Source organism: Carassius carassius, chromosome 32, assembly GCF_963082965.1.
Source record: "Carassius carassius chromosome 32, fCarCar2.1, whole genome shotgun sequence".
Lineage (NCBI taxonomy): Eukaryota > Metazoa > Chordata > Actinopteri > Cypriniformes > Cyprinidae > Carassius > Carassius carassius.
Genome location: NC_081786.1, coordinates 20,690,427 through 20,707,902, shown reverse-complemented (window position 1 = coordinate 20,707,902; position 17,476 = coordinate 20,690,427). Strand labels below are relative to the sequence as shown.

The window sequence follows — 17,476 nt, the reverse complement described above, 5'->3', positions numbered from 1 at the left end:
GTCCATGGGCTGGCATTATGCAAACAAACCTAACAGGTAACTGGTAACATGAAGTGAGATTGGAGTTTCTGACACTCATTTCAGCACAGTAGTTCAGAATCAGTTTTCTTACTTTTACGAGACAAAACTTTATTTGTCGTGCAATCTGATCTGTAAACCTTTGCAGGCCTTTTTACATTTACAAACAGCTATATAGCAATTCATGAAAATTAATATTTGAGGGGAAAATAATATGGGGACTTATATCAACAATAATATGGGCACAAATATCAGCAAGATTCTCAAATAAAACTAGAGGAGCTTACAAAGAAAGTCCAGAAATTTCCTTTCTCCAAGAAGGGACCACTGATGGCTTCTGCCTTTTCCAAGAATGTTATTCTGCAAAGAGAAGAAAAACTACATGAAACAGTCACAGCTGTAATAAAAACAAATGTATGGGCCCTGAGAGCAGCACATAGTTTAGTAAAATAATAGTAATATGAATATTAAACAATCCTGCCCTGAGAGCAGCATATAATACACTAAAAATAACAGTAATATGAATATTGAGTACTCCTGCCCTGAGAGGTGCACATAGTTTAGTAAAATAAAAGTCATATGAATATTGAGTACTCCTGCCCTGAGAGCAGCGCATAGATTATTAAAATAATAGTAATATAAATATTGAGTATTCCTGCCCTGAGAGCAGGGCATAGATAATTCAAATAACAGTAATGTGAATATTGAGTACTCCTGCCCTTAAGAGCAGTGCATAGATAATTAAGATAATAGTAATATGAATATTTGAGTATTCCTGCCCTGAGAGCAGCACATAGTTTAGTAAAATAATAGTAATATGAATATGGAGTACTCCTGCCCTGAGAGCAGCACATAATACAATAATAATAACAGTAATGTGAATATTGAGTACTCGTGCCCTGAGAGCACCACATATTTTAGTAAAATAATAGTAATATGTATATTGAGTGCTTCTGCCCTGAGAGCAGCACATTGATTAGTAAAATAACAGTAATGTGAATGTTGAGTACTTCTGCCCTGAGAGCAGCACATAATACACTAAAAATAACAGTAATATGAATATTGATTACTCGTGCCCTGAGAGCAGCCCATATTTTAGTAAAATAATAGTAATATGAATATTGAGCACTTCTGCCCTGAGAGCAGCACATAACACACTAAAAATAACAGTAATATGAATATTGATTACTCCTGCCCTGAAAGCAGCACATAGTTTAGTAAAATAATAGTAATATGAATATTGAGTACTTCTGCCCTGAGAGCAGCACATAGTTTAGTAAGATAATAGTAATATGAATATTGAGTACTCCTGCCCTGAGAGCAGCACATAATACACTAAAAATAACAGTAATATGAATATTGATTACTCCTGCCCTGGGAGCAGCTCATAGTTCAGTAAAAATAACAGTAATATGAATATTGACTACTTCTGCCCCAGAGCAGCATATAATATGCTACAAATAACAGTAGTAAGAATATAGAGTACTCCTACACGGAGAGCAGCTCAAGGAACAGTAAATATAACTGTAATATGAATATTGAGTACTCCTGCCCTGAGAGCAGCGCATCGTTTATTAAAATAACAGTAATATGAATACTGAGTACTCCTGCCCTGAGAGCAGCACATAGATCAGTAAAAATAACATTAATATGAATATTGAGTACTCCTACCCTGAGAGCAGTACGTTACACTAAACATAACTGTAATATGAATATTGAGTACTTGTGCCCTGAGAGCAGCTCATATTTTGGTAAAATAATAGTAATATGAATATTGAGTACTTCTGCCCTGAGAGCAGCACATAGTTTAGTAAAATAACAGTAATATGAATATTGAGTACTTCTGCCCTGAGAGCAGCACATAATACACTAAAAATAACAGTAATATGAATACTGATTACTCTTGCCCTGAGAGCAGCACATATTTTAGTAAAATAATAGTAATATGAATATTGAGTACTTCTGCCCTGAGAGCAGCACATAGTTTAGTAAAATAATAGTAATATGAATATTGAGTACTCCTGCCCTGAAAGCAGCACATAGTTTAGTAAGATAATATTAATTTGAATATGGAGTTTTCCTGCCCTGAGAGCAGCACACAGTTCATTAAAAATAACAGTAATATCGAGTACTCCTGCCCTGAGAGCAGTGCTAACGCTAATGCTAACACTAACTGACTGATGTAATGTCAAGGAGATATGAATGAGTACTTTTTCGCTCATTTCGGTTTCACAGACAGTGTGGAAGCATTGGAAAAGCATGTTTTACTCCAGTTACCTCATAACTTAGCTTGCAATAAATGCCTCCCACGAAGCGTCAGTAACGTATCAGTTTGAAGTATTCCTTCCACATGTTCAAATTTCCTGACTCCGCCTCTGCTTCAAATTCATTGGTTGAATCTGTAAACCAATCACTTTCCTTTCTGCCCTCAGAACATGTTTGAGTAAGTAAAACTCCCATCTGCGAATTCATTAGCTTTCAGTTTGCCAAAATGTAAAATAATTACAAATAGCCATAATTGCATGAATTTATTATTATTTTTTTTATTTTTATTTTTTGCATTTTAATCTCTATGGCAGTACTGATTGTCATTCACAGAGTGAATCATCCATTCATACCCTAAACCGATTTGTCAAAAAATGCTGATTTGTTCAGGAACAGACATATATTAGGAGAGAATCATTACGTCATTCACTCAAATGACTTATTCAATTAGAATGAAACACAACTATCGTATGTTGCTTGGAAACACTGGTTTTGTTACTCCCTTAAAACCAGATAAATAAAACCAGACACTATTATTGAAAAATATTGTATGAAATGAACCAAACTGAAGCTGCATACCACACTTGCAACCATGCCTAATGGACCCTGATCTCAGCATATGATTGCACATTTCAACAGTTATTGACATCATACATTTTTCAGATTTTCATTTTAAAAAAAGAATGTACATTTATAGCACTGTACGTTTTATTACCTTAAAGTCATGCTAAAATAAAATAAAAGGGTTCGTGCTCAACAGCACTCCTGCTCATATGATATTTTCGTAGATAAGTGAACAAAAGTGTTTGTTTAAACATGTTTATATGAGATAACAGCACAAGCTGGTCTGATAAAATGTTGGATGGCAAAAGTTACTGTAGGTCAGTATATTTTAGATGAGGCTTAGCACTTTGCACAAAACTAGCAACATAGACATCTTGACATTTAACAGTCCTTTTGTAGTTAGAGAAAATGTTATCGAACAAATATTCGGGTATTGCATCTTACGTTAGCTTTGAGGTTTTTCTACTTCTCTAATTTTTTTTTATTCAATGTCAGTAATGATGCTCTAAGGCAGGGATCAGCAACCTCTTCGGCATGACGTGCCATTTTTTATTTTTATGGTTAACCACTGTGCCAAGTGTGCACAGCCCCCCCCCCCCCCACACCCCGATATAATTCTGTATTTAAACGGTACATACACAATTTTTTATTATACGATAAAAAAAAAGTTTTTTTAACGTTTAATCAACGTTAATGCACTGCTTTAATTGATGAACGTGCACACACAGACACACACACACACAACACACACCACTCGCACACAGAGATCCGAGATCGTGCTGTGCAAAAAGTAGCATTCAGAAGCTCATAAACCTATGAGTGTTGTCACGCTACTTTTATTAATCGATACTGAATCGCTACATTATATTTCTCAACAGCAAAATCGCTTCATTGTCTGCAGAGAGAGACAATTTACCCCCCCCCCCCCACACTTTCTTTACCCCCCCCCCCCCCCACTTTCTTTCTCTCAAAATGGCCATATTTCAGAAAATTTTTCATCACTGGATATAGCTTTAGGTCATTTAACATTTCTATGGTAAAACGTATTATTAAAAGTTGACTAATGTTAATTGATTTGCAGCTTCATCTTACCTCACTCTCTTTAACGTTAAACTGACGCTTCGCGCTCTGCTTCTGTGAACAGTAAACCCCGCCTACTTTGATCTGATTGGCCATCTCAGTCATTTTGACATTGACGAGTGCTGTTAGACCGAGGCTTTGATCTGAAGCACCTAGTATGTGCAGTGTTTGCACGTGCATCCATGCAAGTTAATTCTCACACTTTAATAGTATTTGTAGCTCCTAACAGGCTGTGTGACTATGAGAAGTTATTACATCAAACTGTACGTCATTATACAGTTTTCCTCATTGCTTGCGTGCCAGCGATTATCCCTCTGCGTGCCACTGTTGGCACGCGTGCCGTAGGTTGCCAACCCCTGCTCTAAGGCATTGTGGGAATGATGCACAACCCGAGCAGTAAGTCATCGCGCTGGGGGACGCCCACAGTTATTGTAAGAACAGGAAGCTCACGAACTGCAACCTCACAAATATGATTATATCAAGGAGTAAATGGCAAGAATCGAGGCCATTAAGAGTGGCATAAATGAACACTTTGCAATAAATGATTGGACCCTCTTTAATCTTTGAACAGTTTTCACTGCGTGCTCATTCAAATGATATATTCATCCACATCTTTTTGAGAGCTGTTATATGTGGAGCTGCAGAGTTCATTGGAAGGGTAAGAGAATTTACAGTAAAGGAGAGAGGAAAGGAAGGACACTCGCTCAGTAAAAGGGGGGAAATGCAATATGACAACAGCAGAAACTAAAAACAGCTGCATGTTTTGGAAAGTGTCACCCTTAACCAAATCAAATGCATATATTCACTGCATTATTTATATTCATAGAAATGTCTTTCTGTTTTACTTTGATGCTTTCTGTTTCTTTTTAGACAAAAGTTAAAGTCATTATTAATGTAAAAAAAAAAAAAATCTAACAACAAAAAAGGCCATTCATTTAAATCCACTTGTTCTCTCCTTTCATAATTCATCGGGATATAAATATATTTATATAATTATATATATATATATATATATATATATATATATATATATATATATAAAACTTCTATAATATAACTTATTTTAAAATTAAAATAATGTTAAAATGCTACAGTAAAAACTTTACTAAGAAAGGTTTTAAGATTAACCTACATAATATATTAGATTACAATACAAAACGGTAATGTTATTGTAAAAAACTGTAATCTGAATGTATTATGTATCTATAAATACAAACTCATGCATGTATATTGTGATGAGTGGGGCAGGGCCATGAGCCGTGGGAACGGGGCGAGGCAGGTGGAGTGATTGGAAATGAGCGACACCTGCTCGACCCACCGGTCTCGAGTCCCACGGAGGAGATGGAAGGATATAAAACAGGAGCGATGACAGTGAAGGACGAGAGAGGACCAGGCCTGGGTTTTATTTTATGTTTTGATTTTGTTTGTGTGCGGCAGTCGGCCGTGAGAGGCTGCCGCACTGTTTTGTGTTTATTTGATTATTAAAGTTTGGTTTGGTTGTCCGCCAGTTCCCGCCTCCTCCTTCCCGATGATTATGAAATTTTAGTGCATTACATACAGTACAGACCAAAAGTTTGGACACACCTTCTCATTCAAAGAGTTTTCTTTATTTTCATGACTATGAAAATTGTAGAGTCACACTGAAGGCATCAAGGGCTATTTGACCAAGAAGGAGAGTGATGGGGTGCTGCGCCCGATGACCTGGCCTCCACAGTCACCGGACCTGAACCCAATCGAGATGGTTTAGGGGTGAGCTGGACCGCAGACAGAAGGCAAAAGGGCCAACAAGTGCTAAGCATCTCTCGGGGAACTCCTTCAAGACTGTTGGAAGACCATTTCAGGTGAATACCTCTTGAAGCTCATCAAGAGAATGCCAAGAGTGTGCAAAGCAGTAATCAAAGCAAAAGGTGGCTACTTTGAAGAACCTAGAATATGACATATTTTCAGTTGTTTCGCACATTTTTGTTATGTATATAATTCCATATATAATTCTACATGTGTTAATTCATAGTTTTGATGCCTTCAGTATGAATCTACAATTTTCATAGTCATGAAAATAAAGAAAACTCTTTGAATGAGAAGGTGTGTCCAAACTTTTGGTCTGTACTGTATATATTTCAGAAAAATATGTTGTTTATATATTAAATATATTTATTTATCAAATAAATTGCATGACTATAGATAAAATACATGTAAATATTATCTAAATATATACTGTATGTGTATGTATTTATATATACATTATAAATATTCACAGCACACACATATTATGCAAACAAAAAAGTTAATTTTGTATGTGATTAATCGTTTGACAGCACTAGTATACACACACACACACACATTTTCTTTTACTACAGTTCAACTGAAATAGACATTAGCCAAGCTGTTCTTGTTTTTAATATTTTTCTTTTTTCTTTTGCCTTCAAGTGCTTGCATTTAGTACGTCAAATAACATTTATATATTATAAACATAAAAAAATTAAATTATTACAGCAATAATTTTTTATTAACATAAAATTTTCATTTAAAAAGGAATGGATTATTATACACTGTACTTTGTGTTTTATTACTTTGGAATTTTTTGTTTGTTTGTTTTGTTTTTTGTACATATTTACAGAAATTACAGAGAGCTTTTTCCCTATTGGAGCAAATGGGAAAGCAAATATTTTAAATGTATATATTTTGCGTGTAGTTTTCCAATCTTTAATTTCATTGATATATTTAATATTATATTCAATTAGTATATGTAAATAGCAAAAGCTGTTTAAAAAGATTTCAGTGTTGTATGTCACATGGCAGGACATTTCAGCTTATGAAAAAAGTAAAATTTCATGTCATTGTACAAGGTTAAAACAAAGATACTGCAGTTTCTCAAGCATACACAATGTTTTAAGTTCAGCAACAGAATACAGACTAATGACTGTCAGCGATTGTTTAATCTGGTGCATGAGTGATCACAGCGGCTGTTGTTTTGCTCTGGGACTGTCATGGCCGGTTCGGCTTGATTAATGCCTGCTGTAGTTTTGGGTTTTGAGTACATCTCGAGCTCCACTGCTATTCTCCAAGCACTCCGTGGTTCTGCTTCGGGCATTTCCGTTTTGTGTACTAGAACTGGACCCTGCTGACCTGTTTTTCAGTTCAAAGAACAAAACACTGACTCGCTGGACACACTTGATTAATGTCTCTGCCTTTCACTCTCTCTCTTTACTTTTCCTGCTTTGTGATAATCATCTGTTGATATGCAGGTGTTACGATGAAAGTGCTGGTCATGTAGAGGAAAATCACTGGCTCCAGTGTAACAACTCTCCTTAGTCTCTCTTTCCATGCCGACAAATTCAACTTGCAGTGTCAGAGCAAGGAAGGTCAAAGCAAGCAGTTTCTTAAAATATTAAAGTCGTATTAAGGTACAGTAAACCCATGTCAAGTGTTCATACTGTCCAAAGGGAATAGTGGATGAAGGAACTGTTTTCTTGCAAAAAAAAAAAAAAGGTTAGTCAAATGCATGTCAGATGGAACAGGAGGAAATTGTCTCTCTCGATATTCTCTTATCAGGAATCATTCTACTTTGTGGTTGGCCTTTATATGCCCTATGAACACATCCCCACCAGAGTCACACTTTCCCAGAAAAAGCAAAGAGTTGTGAGAATACTGTTCTTTTTTCTGCAGTATGCGTTTTCAGAATGTTAAATGTGCAAAGTGAAATGTCCTTTGAATGGTGCAACCATTTTCTCCAAATGGTTTTACTGCAGTGAATATTTAAGTGCACATTGACGATATTCATTTTCAGTGCTTCAATTATAGCCTGTCAAAGGTTTCTTTTTTTGAAAATTGTAAAAAAAAAAGTGTAGTATAGCATGAACCAACTTTTAATAACACAAATTTTTTGATGTCAAGATAATATTCGAAATACTTCCTGAAATGTACCTCTGATACTAATGTTGTAATAAAAATAAATATCAAAGCAGTTGTACATCTTTATGTGTGTGTGTGTGGGGGGGGGGCGCTTTCCAAATACTCACATCACAACCAAATACAGAAACACTCTGCAAATACTCACAACACAACCAAACACAGAAGCGCTTTGCAAATACTCGCAACACAACCAAATACAGAAAAGCTCTGCAAATACTCACAATACAACCAAATAAAGAAAAGCTCTGCAAATACTCACAATACAACCAAATACAGAAAAGCTCTGCAAATACTCACAATACAACCAAATACAGAAAAGCTCTGCAAATACTCACAATACAACCAAATACAGAAAAGCTCTGCAAATACTCACAATACAACCAAATACAGAAAAGCTCTGCAAAAACTTGCAACACAACCAAATACAGAAATGTGCTGCAAATACTTGCAACACAACCAAATACAGAAAAGCTCTGCAAATACTCACAACACAACCAAATACAGAAAAGCTCTGCAAATACTCACAACACAACCAAATACAGAAAAGCTCTGCTAATACTCGCAACACAACCAAATACAGAAAAGCTCTTCAAATACTCACAACACAACCAAATACAGAAAAGCTCTGCAAATACTCGCAACACAACCAAATACAGAAAAGCTCTTCAAATACTCACAACACAACCAAATACAGAAGTGTGCTGCAAATACTCGCAACTTATCATAAGGTTCCCTTAAACATTTCCAATGATGTCTGTGCATATTTGCAGTGCATTTCTGTATCTCGTTGTGTTGTGAGTAATTGCTGCACATATCTGTATTTGCAGTGTTTCTGTATTTAGTTGTGTTGTGAGCATTTACTGTGTGTTTTTGTATTTCCAGTGTATTTCTGTATTTGGTTGTGTTGTGAGCATTTGTCGTGCATTTCTCTTTTTGGTAGTATTGTGAGCAACTGCAGTGGGTTTCTGTATTTGGTAGTGTTGTGAGCATTTGCAGTGCATTTCTTTATTTGGTTGCATTGTGAGTATTTGCAGCACATATGTATTCAAACTGATGAAGATGTTTTCTTAATTTGTTGTGGCTCTTTCAGCCACAATAATTTTAGCATATTAATTATTATTATTATTTCTGATTACTACATTTAAATCATTTTCAGGACTATTGGGACCCGGTCTGAAGTTTGCTGAGGCCCCCTAGTGGGCCCAGGCCTCATAAGATTTATTGATTTAGTAGAATGCCACAGAATGTAGGAGGCATTTACACGTCACTGTTTTCAATAAAAAATGCATGTTGTCTGTTTATTTTCATTACAATTGCCTTTGGGGGCCTGTAACTGCAAACTTTTGAAAACGGGTTGAAACCATGCATGCATGTTTTGCAGTGTTTCTATTCACCGCATTTTAGAGGAATGTGTACGTGTGCAGGCACATGGTGTTTCTTTACAAATGAATATCACCAGCTACTGGCTTGGCATATATAATACAGCATTTTTAGTTTAGTTTTCCTTTCTCGCGGATCTGTATGAATGGGATTCATTTTGAAACTTTGTCATCTATATGCAAAACTTTTCGAAAGACACACAGGACAATTTTGTCATGTAAATCTTAGAATTACCCTTAGAAAGCTAGTTTGTCTCAAATGGAACATTTAACAGTTTTTTACTACAGAAATATTTTCTGGTTTCTATTTAAAGAAAGTGATGTTTCAAACTCACATGAAGTGTTGCTGCTATTGTTTTAACAAATTAAGCTCCTCCTTTTCTGCTTTGTAGAGAATGTTAACTGTAAACTGATAAAACACCCATTCTTTGCACTAGCTACAGTTTACTCTATCATGTTACGTGATATAGTGTATAAATATGTTATGTAATATCCAAAGAACAACAATCAGCATTCCTTAAGGTACAGTATCGTGTTATGCAATAAGTGACAAATTAACAGAAGTGCTAACACTTCCTTGTGTCACAGCATACATAAGATTCTATTCACTTGTCTTTGCATTGTATTGTATGTATATAATTGTTAAGATACATTATACCATGTATTAGTCATATTACTTTTTAAATATTGGTGTCAACAACTAGTGAAGAGTATATCAATTGAGAATTTCTTTTTCAGTTAAAAATTATTTAAAGCAAAACAAATTAACCCAAAGAAGCGAAACTACATAACAAGAACAGTTATGTTGAATAATGTAGGCCTATTTTTTATTGATCCATTGGCAGATTAAAATGTATAAAAAATAAAATATTATCTCAAATGTATTATTTTCTTTTTTTCATCTGTTTTGTAGTGCAGAAAGAGAACGTCTTGGTTATGTTTGGTAACGTCTCAAGGTTACGTATGTAACCCTGGTTCCTTGAAGGAACGAGACGCTGCGCCAAGCGCTTTAGGGAACGTCCCTGAAGAGACCGACTCTGAATATCGTGTGCAATCTGTCCATCGGAAGGGCATGACGTCACGGGCGGGGTGACGTAGCGACCAGGAAGCTATAACAGCACGTGCCGTGCAGCTGGCTTCAGCTTCAAGTAGGGAAGCAAGCGCCGGCAGGGGTGCCGGGAGTATGGCTCTGCGACGCAGCGCCTCGTTCCTTCAAGGAACCAGGGTTACATACGTAACCTTGAGACGTTCCTTTTCAGGAACTCGAGCTGCGTCAAGCGCTTTGGGGAACGATGTGCCCACGCTGCCAGACTTCCAAATCCCTGCCTAGTGTGTATCCGAAGAGCACAGCTAAGGCGAGAGAACAGAAGAGCCCGGAGTGGCTCACATGTCAAGGTCGTAAAATCTGACAAATGTAGAGGGCGTGGACCACCCCGCAGCGTTGCAGATGTCCAAGAGGGACACACCTGCTGAGAAGGCCTTAGAGGCCGCCATACCCCGAGTAGAGTGAGCCTTGGCTCCCAATGGAAGGGGAAGACCAGAGGACTCATAGGAGACGTTGATAGCCTCGACTATCCAACGACTTAAGGTCTGCTTGGAGGCAGGAGAACCCTTTTTAGGAGGACCGTGGCAAACAAGCAATTGGTCGGATTTTCTCCACAGGGCAGCTCGTCCAGTGCTCGCACTGGACACATACAATTTAGCTTCTCCTGGTCTGGCTCCCGAAAGGGAGGAGGACAGAAGGCCTGCAGTACGATAGATTGTGGTGTAACAGAGGGAACCTTCGGAACATAACCCGCTCGAGGGTATAAGAATGCTTTGGCCATACCAGGGGCAAAGTCTAGATAAGTAGGGGCCACCGAAAGGCCAGAACGGGGCCACTAATAACAGACGGACCCCGTCCCGGCGTACTCTCGCCAGAACTCCCGGGAGCAGAGCGATAGGGGGAAAGGCGTACAGACGAAGCCTCGGCCAGGTCTGTACCATAGCGTCCAGTCCCAGAGGAGCTGGATGAACTAGAGAGAACCAGAGGGGACATTGCAATGTCTCCTGAGTCGCAAAGAGGCCCACCTGGGCTGTGCCAAACACTCTCCATATCTGCTTCACTACCTCGGGGTGAAGTTTCCATTCCCCGGGCCTCGGCCCCTGCCTCGACAGTATGTCTGCTCCCACATTCAATCTCCCAGGAATATACACTACTCTGAGCGAGAGGAGTTTGCCCTGGGACCACAGAAGGATCTGGTGTGCCAGCTTGTACAAGGGGCGTGAACGCAGACCCCCCTGGTGATTGATATAAGAGACCACTGATGTGTTGTCGGTGTGCACCAACACATGGTGAACTCTCAGGTCTGGGAGGAAATGTTTCAATGCTCGATAGACTGCTAGCATCTCTAGGCAATTGATGTGCCATGTCAGATGGCAACCACTCCACAGACCACGGGCAGGGTGGCCACTCATGACCGCACCCCAACCGGTGAGGGACGCGTCTGTTGCTAGCGTTACACGGCGACAAGGAGCTCCCAGCACCGGGCCCTGATTCAAGAACCAAGGTTTCTTCTACATGTCTAAGGCACGAAGGCATCGCCGCGTGACCTTGATAACTCAAAGTAGATTTCCCCTCTGGGAAAAGCCCTTGGACTTGAGCCACCACTGTAGGGGTCTCATGTACAGCAGGCCAAAACGTATCACATTGGACGCAGCTGCCATCAGACCTAACAATCTCTGGAATTGTTTGACAGTGAGTGACTGGCCTTCTTTGACTCTCTCGACTGATGTGAGGATCGACTCGATCCGAGCAGGAGACAGACATGCCTGCATCGTGGTCGAATTCCACACAACGCCTAGATAGGTGGTTCTCTGAACTGGAGAAACTACACTCTTCTTGGCGTTTAGTCTCAAACCCAGCTCCCCCATATGTGCGAGAACGACATGTCGATGTCGAACCGCCATCTGCTCTGATTGAGCTAGAATCAACCAATCGTCGATATAATTTAGAATGCGGATGCCCTGCATATGGAGGGATACCAGAGCCGCATCTACACATTTCGTGAACGTGCAGGGTGAGAGTGCGAGGCCAAAGGGAAGTACTCGATATTGATAAGCTTTGCCCCCGAAAGCGAACCTCAGAAACGTCCTGTGTTGTGGAAGGATGGATATGTGGAAGTATGCGTCTTTGAGATCTATTGTGACAAACCAGTCCTCGGATCTGATTTGAGCTATACCACTTAGGTCTCAATATGGAACCCAGCCTTTCATGGTTCTCAAGGATTCATCATGAAGGCCTGGTGCCAGACGTTCAGCCATGTCCAGCTGCCTAGGTTGATGGAGGATCTCAACAGGGTCTACAGTACGTACACTCTGGAGCAGTTTAAGCAAGCCGACACTAACTGGGCCTCTCAGTGCCACTACCCGTTTGAGGTGAGAACACAGGAGGATACCGGCTCTACACGAAGGCTATAGATCTAGCGAACGTGTTAGGGGTCGCCCGGCCCGCAGCTCTACAAATATCTGTCAGCGATGTGCTGGGGGTCTTCTCGGTCTTCTCACCACTCAACGAACAGGTTCCACTTCAAGGCATAAGCATGTCTCTTAAATGGTGCTCTTGCCAAAGTGATGGTTTTCACTACCTCCTGGGGTAGGTCACCTAAAACCTCCACGTCCTGTCCAGGGACCAGACATGGAGTTTCCAAAGGTCTGGACGCCCCTGGACGCGGTTGCCAAATGGTGCCCCGTCTCTGAGTCAGTAGATCCTTCCTCAGAGTAATCAGCCAAGGAGGGGCTGTCGAGAGGAGCAATAGTTTGGGGAACCAGGTCCGAGTGGGCCAATATGGCACCACTAGCAAGACTTGCTCCTCGTCCTCCTGGACTTTGCACACTGTCTGTGCGAGAAGGCTCACTGGGGGAAACGCATATTTGCGTAGGCCCTGCAGCCAACTGTGTGCCAGTGCATTCATGCAAAGTGTTCCCTCGGTCAGGGAGTAGAAAAGCTGGCAGTGAAAGGTCTCTGGAGAAGGAAAAACAGGGCTACCTGAGCGACTCTGAACTGTCTCCAAATCAGCTGGACAGTCAGAGGATGGAGTAGCCATTCTCCTGGGAGTATTGCTCGAGACAGCTCGTCAGCTGTACGGTTGGGAGAGCTCCACTTGATCGGAGGTGCAAGAGGAGTGATGGTCCCCAGAGGGTTGGTTCCCTGCGAGGTTTGCCACCACTGTTATCCTCAAACCACCCACGCTACTGCTGGAAGTGGTTCTCGTCTGTCGGCCACCAGAACGAGCCCCAGATTGCGGCAGCAGAAACGGGACTCTGCCCCCCTGAAGGTAGCAGAGCCTGGTTCACAGCTCTTAACATGACTCGTCCATGAAGGCCACCTCAGCATGCTTGACGCCCAGACACGTGAGGCAGTGATCGTGACCATCACCCGTTGCCAGGTAACGACCGCACCCAGAAACGCACAAGTGAAACGGCATCCTTATAAGGACGATCCGTTGTCTTTACAAAGATGCACCCGTGAAGCTCTTTTAGAGAAATTTGCTCTTTAGGAAATGCTCTTTTAGTGCTGAGGTGCGCATGGGTAATTGGCCGCTTGCAACACGACAGGGGGTAGTGCAGCCTGAAGTGCGCAACCAACTCGACAAAGTAACAACCACCGCTGAAGCACCATCTCGCCAACACACGAAGCTTCAGAGAGCGTGCTGAACTCGTAGTTCACAGCAGACACAGTTGAGCAGAATGATACTCCGAAGCCAAAAGCTGGTATGCATTGCACCTGCTGCCTACTTATAATCACGCTGTGATCAGCAGCAGCTGGATGCAATAATTGCATGCCAATGTGCATTGGCTCATTTAGTTTACACTCGAAGTAGATTGGTCTGTCGAAGCGATATCCCAATTTCGTCGGTCATCGACGTAACGTTGAGAGTGACCGACTGAAAGGGAACTAATTTGAATAAAACCAGGTGCAAAAAAAGTTTTTAATAAAAAAAAATGTCACATGGTAAAAAAATCAATAACAGACATTCACATCAGCACTCCTGATGGTTTCATTCTTTTTTTCACTTATTGTACCTCCAATCCGTATGCAGAGCGTGAATACACGTGCCGCGGGGGAGAGATCATGGGCAGCAACCATGCAGAATGAACCCTTTCTCACCTGAACTAGTGTTTTTCTCTCTAGAGGCACTGATATCTGCTGGGCAGAGTTCAAATATTTACACAGGCATGCTGGCTGAGGAGTCTTATTTTTGTCTGAGCACTGGACTGGTCTATCATATGGCACTCTCATAGATCTGTCTTCTTCAGTACTGCCTCAAATCCTGGTCAAAACACAATACTTGTCAGATGTGAGTGTGCTGTGTCATGTTATAGGATATGTTATATATGTGCATATAATACATGCTTATACTGTGCATGTGCATATACACTAAGATACTGTATATATTACCTAAATTCCACATTCCACGTAATATCTTAATCAGTGCTTTCTAATGGGCTATAAACATTATGTTGCCTTCTGCGAATCTGGTCTTCACCCTGAAAGGAAAATAGAAAAAAGAAAATTTGAAAGTTGGATGCATTTGTAAAATATGATTTCACATTGTGAGATACGAAGTAAATGAGAATTCAGGATAAATAGTTGCAATTACAGGAAATAATTTAAGAAGTCAAATATGAAGTCGATATTCTGAGTTATGAAGTCATATAGCAAAACATAAATGAGCAATCATGACAAATAGCCACAAAAACAAAAAGTTTGAAGTAGCAATCATGAGAATGAAATCACATTTGTCAAATTTGAATGCCAAACTGTGAGAAATAAATGAGCAATCGTAAAATAGTTGCAATTACAAGAAATAAAGTGTAAAAATTAAGTCAAAATTGTGAGATATTAAGTCACATACTGAAATCTACAATTGTTAGTAATACTTGCAACTAAAAGAAATAAAGTATAAAATTTCAATTATGAGTCAAAGTTGTGAGAAATAATGTCGCAATTAAATCAAAATTGTGAGAATAAATCTGCAAAAATGAAGTCACAGTTAGAAGAAATTAAGCCACAATTATGTGACACAAAGTCAAATTTGTAATAAATCGCAACAATTAAAAAATCACAATTGCGAAAAATAAAGTTGGAATTGCGATATGTGAGGTTGCAAATATGAGATATAAAGTCACAGCTTTTTATATTTTTACTCTGAGATACACTCAAGACAGCTTACTAGGTTTAAAAAAAAAAACAGTACTTTACAAATTTCTTTCGCTGTCCCCACTTTTTGGAAGATAATCGATGCCTAAATGTGTCCACCCCCACTTTTAAATGATTTGTACACCATTGCATATGCATACAGTTGTGAGGATCTGACTAGACAGCTGTGAATAATGAATGCATATTCTACTTGGTGAAAACTGTAATTGTTGCAAATTACCTTATAAAATAGAAAACATAAAAGCTCTGTAAAGGGTTTTTTTTTTTCTTGGACCTCAACCATGCTATACATTAGAACCGTGTGCTCACGTGCGAAACGAACTACACTGTAGCTCTCCTGAAGAGTGAGATTAATGGTCTGACCTTCACTGAACGGCCGACGTATTTAGCACAAAGTTTGTAATAGTGCTAGTGCTGCTCTTCTGATCAAAACGTCGCAAATCTGTTGACTGCATGATGAACCAGGCACACACACACACTCATCTGCTCCTGAAGATAAAAGTTTAAGTCCATAAGAGACACACACAGAATGAAAGAAACAGGAATACCCTCCTTGTAAACAGACCACTAGAAACAGTGACGTATGCGCCCTTTATGAGAGAAAATTATTTTTTGTTTTAAAACCTTTTGCTTGTTTTCTTCTTTTTGTATGGGCAGTGAATCATGCGTCATCTTGTGGTCCTTAGTTCACTCGTTTTGTTAAGAATTCATAACGTTTTCCTTTCACTGAGAAAATGGTGTTCTCAGAAGAGCAGGTTTCTTGTCACGCTACAGCATGTTTTGCATGGCTTTCTATTCGATCTTCTATTCAGTTACAAAACCTGATCTTTGCTCCAGCTATATTGCTTTTAATATATGATAAAAATGCTTCTTATTAGCTTTAAATGTGGTAATTGTATCATATTGCATTTGAATTAGATGAGTCCATCAGTAAGGGTCTCTGATCTGGCAATGATCTTTTCTGTGTAAATGGTTTCATAAATTAACTGTATTTCTTTTTGCTGTGTTATTTCAGACATGGTGGTGGGGAGGAAACTGCTTTTGAAGTGTTGATGCAGTAAGCATTATACTAGGTCTTTCTCTTTCTCACTTTCTCATCATAATTCCCTCTGATCTGTTTCTTGGGATTCTGCTTCACCTCTACATTAAACAGCTCTTGGTCCCTCACCAAACCGCATTGACTCTGGTTGATAAATCAGGAATTCCTGCATGTACGTGTACTGTGTTAGTGTGTTAGTTTGTTAGTGTGTTTTGGGTTAATACCAATAGATGATGAATCCTGTGAGATGAGTCTCTGATGGAGCTTAAAAGCATTGATTAGATCAGAAATCCAATGCTAAATGAATCCTATTGTTTAAAATGCACTTGCCAATTCTGATTTTCTTTCCCATAGGAAAGTAAAACCACAAACGATATCTCCTTTTTGAATTGCTTCATATCATCAAATGGTCATCAAATGAAGATTTTGGAAAAAAGTAATCGAACATCATTTATGCCAAAAATAAACCTCAGAAAGGTCTCTATCTATCTATTGGTCTGTCCATCCATGCATCTCTAGCATTATAATTAAAGTTAAGAAGTTTATATGACCTCTGAAACAGTAAAAAAAAACCATATAAACTGTTTGCAGTGACAAATGGATAATGATGAGCTTCAGTAGATGCATTTTTGAACAAGAAGACTTTGCACTTCGTCTTGTTTTTATTACCCTCATTTCCAAGTACTTAGTGTTAAACTAAGTAGATATGTGCCTTAATACCCCCAAATTGATGTCTTATGGTTTGGCCTCATCTTCAAAGGCTTTTAACATTTTTATTACCGCCATTAGCTTCCACCAGCACACATCACCAGCTGTAATTATTTCTAAAGATGAATTTTGGTAGATTTCCTGCTACCGGCTATTGTTTTCACTTCATACACTTTCTCAATTTATATCACTTTCTTGGCACGCAAGACATTTTCACAGTCCTGGAATACCTAAAGACCATAGCGGTGCTTGCACACGTTGTTTTCAGTTCAAATAAAGATAAATCTGGCAGCAGACAATCACGGTGCA

The 17,476-nt window shown here is 39.4% G+C and overlaps 1 pseudogene; it reads right to left on the bottom strand.

Moving 5' to 3' along the window:
• The window catches only part of LOC132113333 (proton-coupled folate transporter-like), a 49,027-nt pseudogene that overhangs the window by 22,579 nt on the left and 8,972 nt on the right, over positions 1 to 17,476 (bottom strand).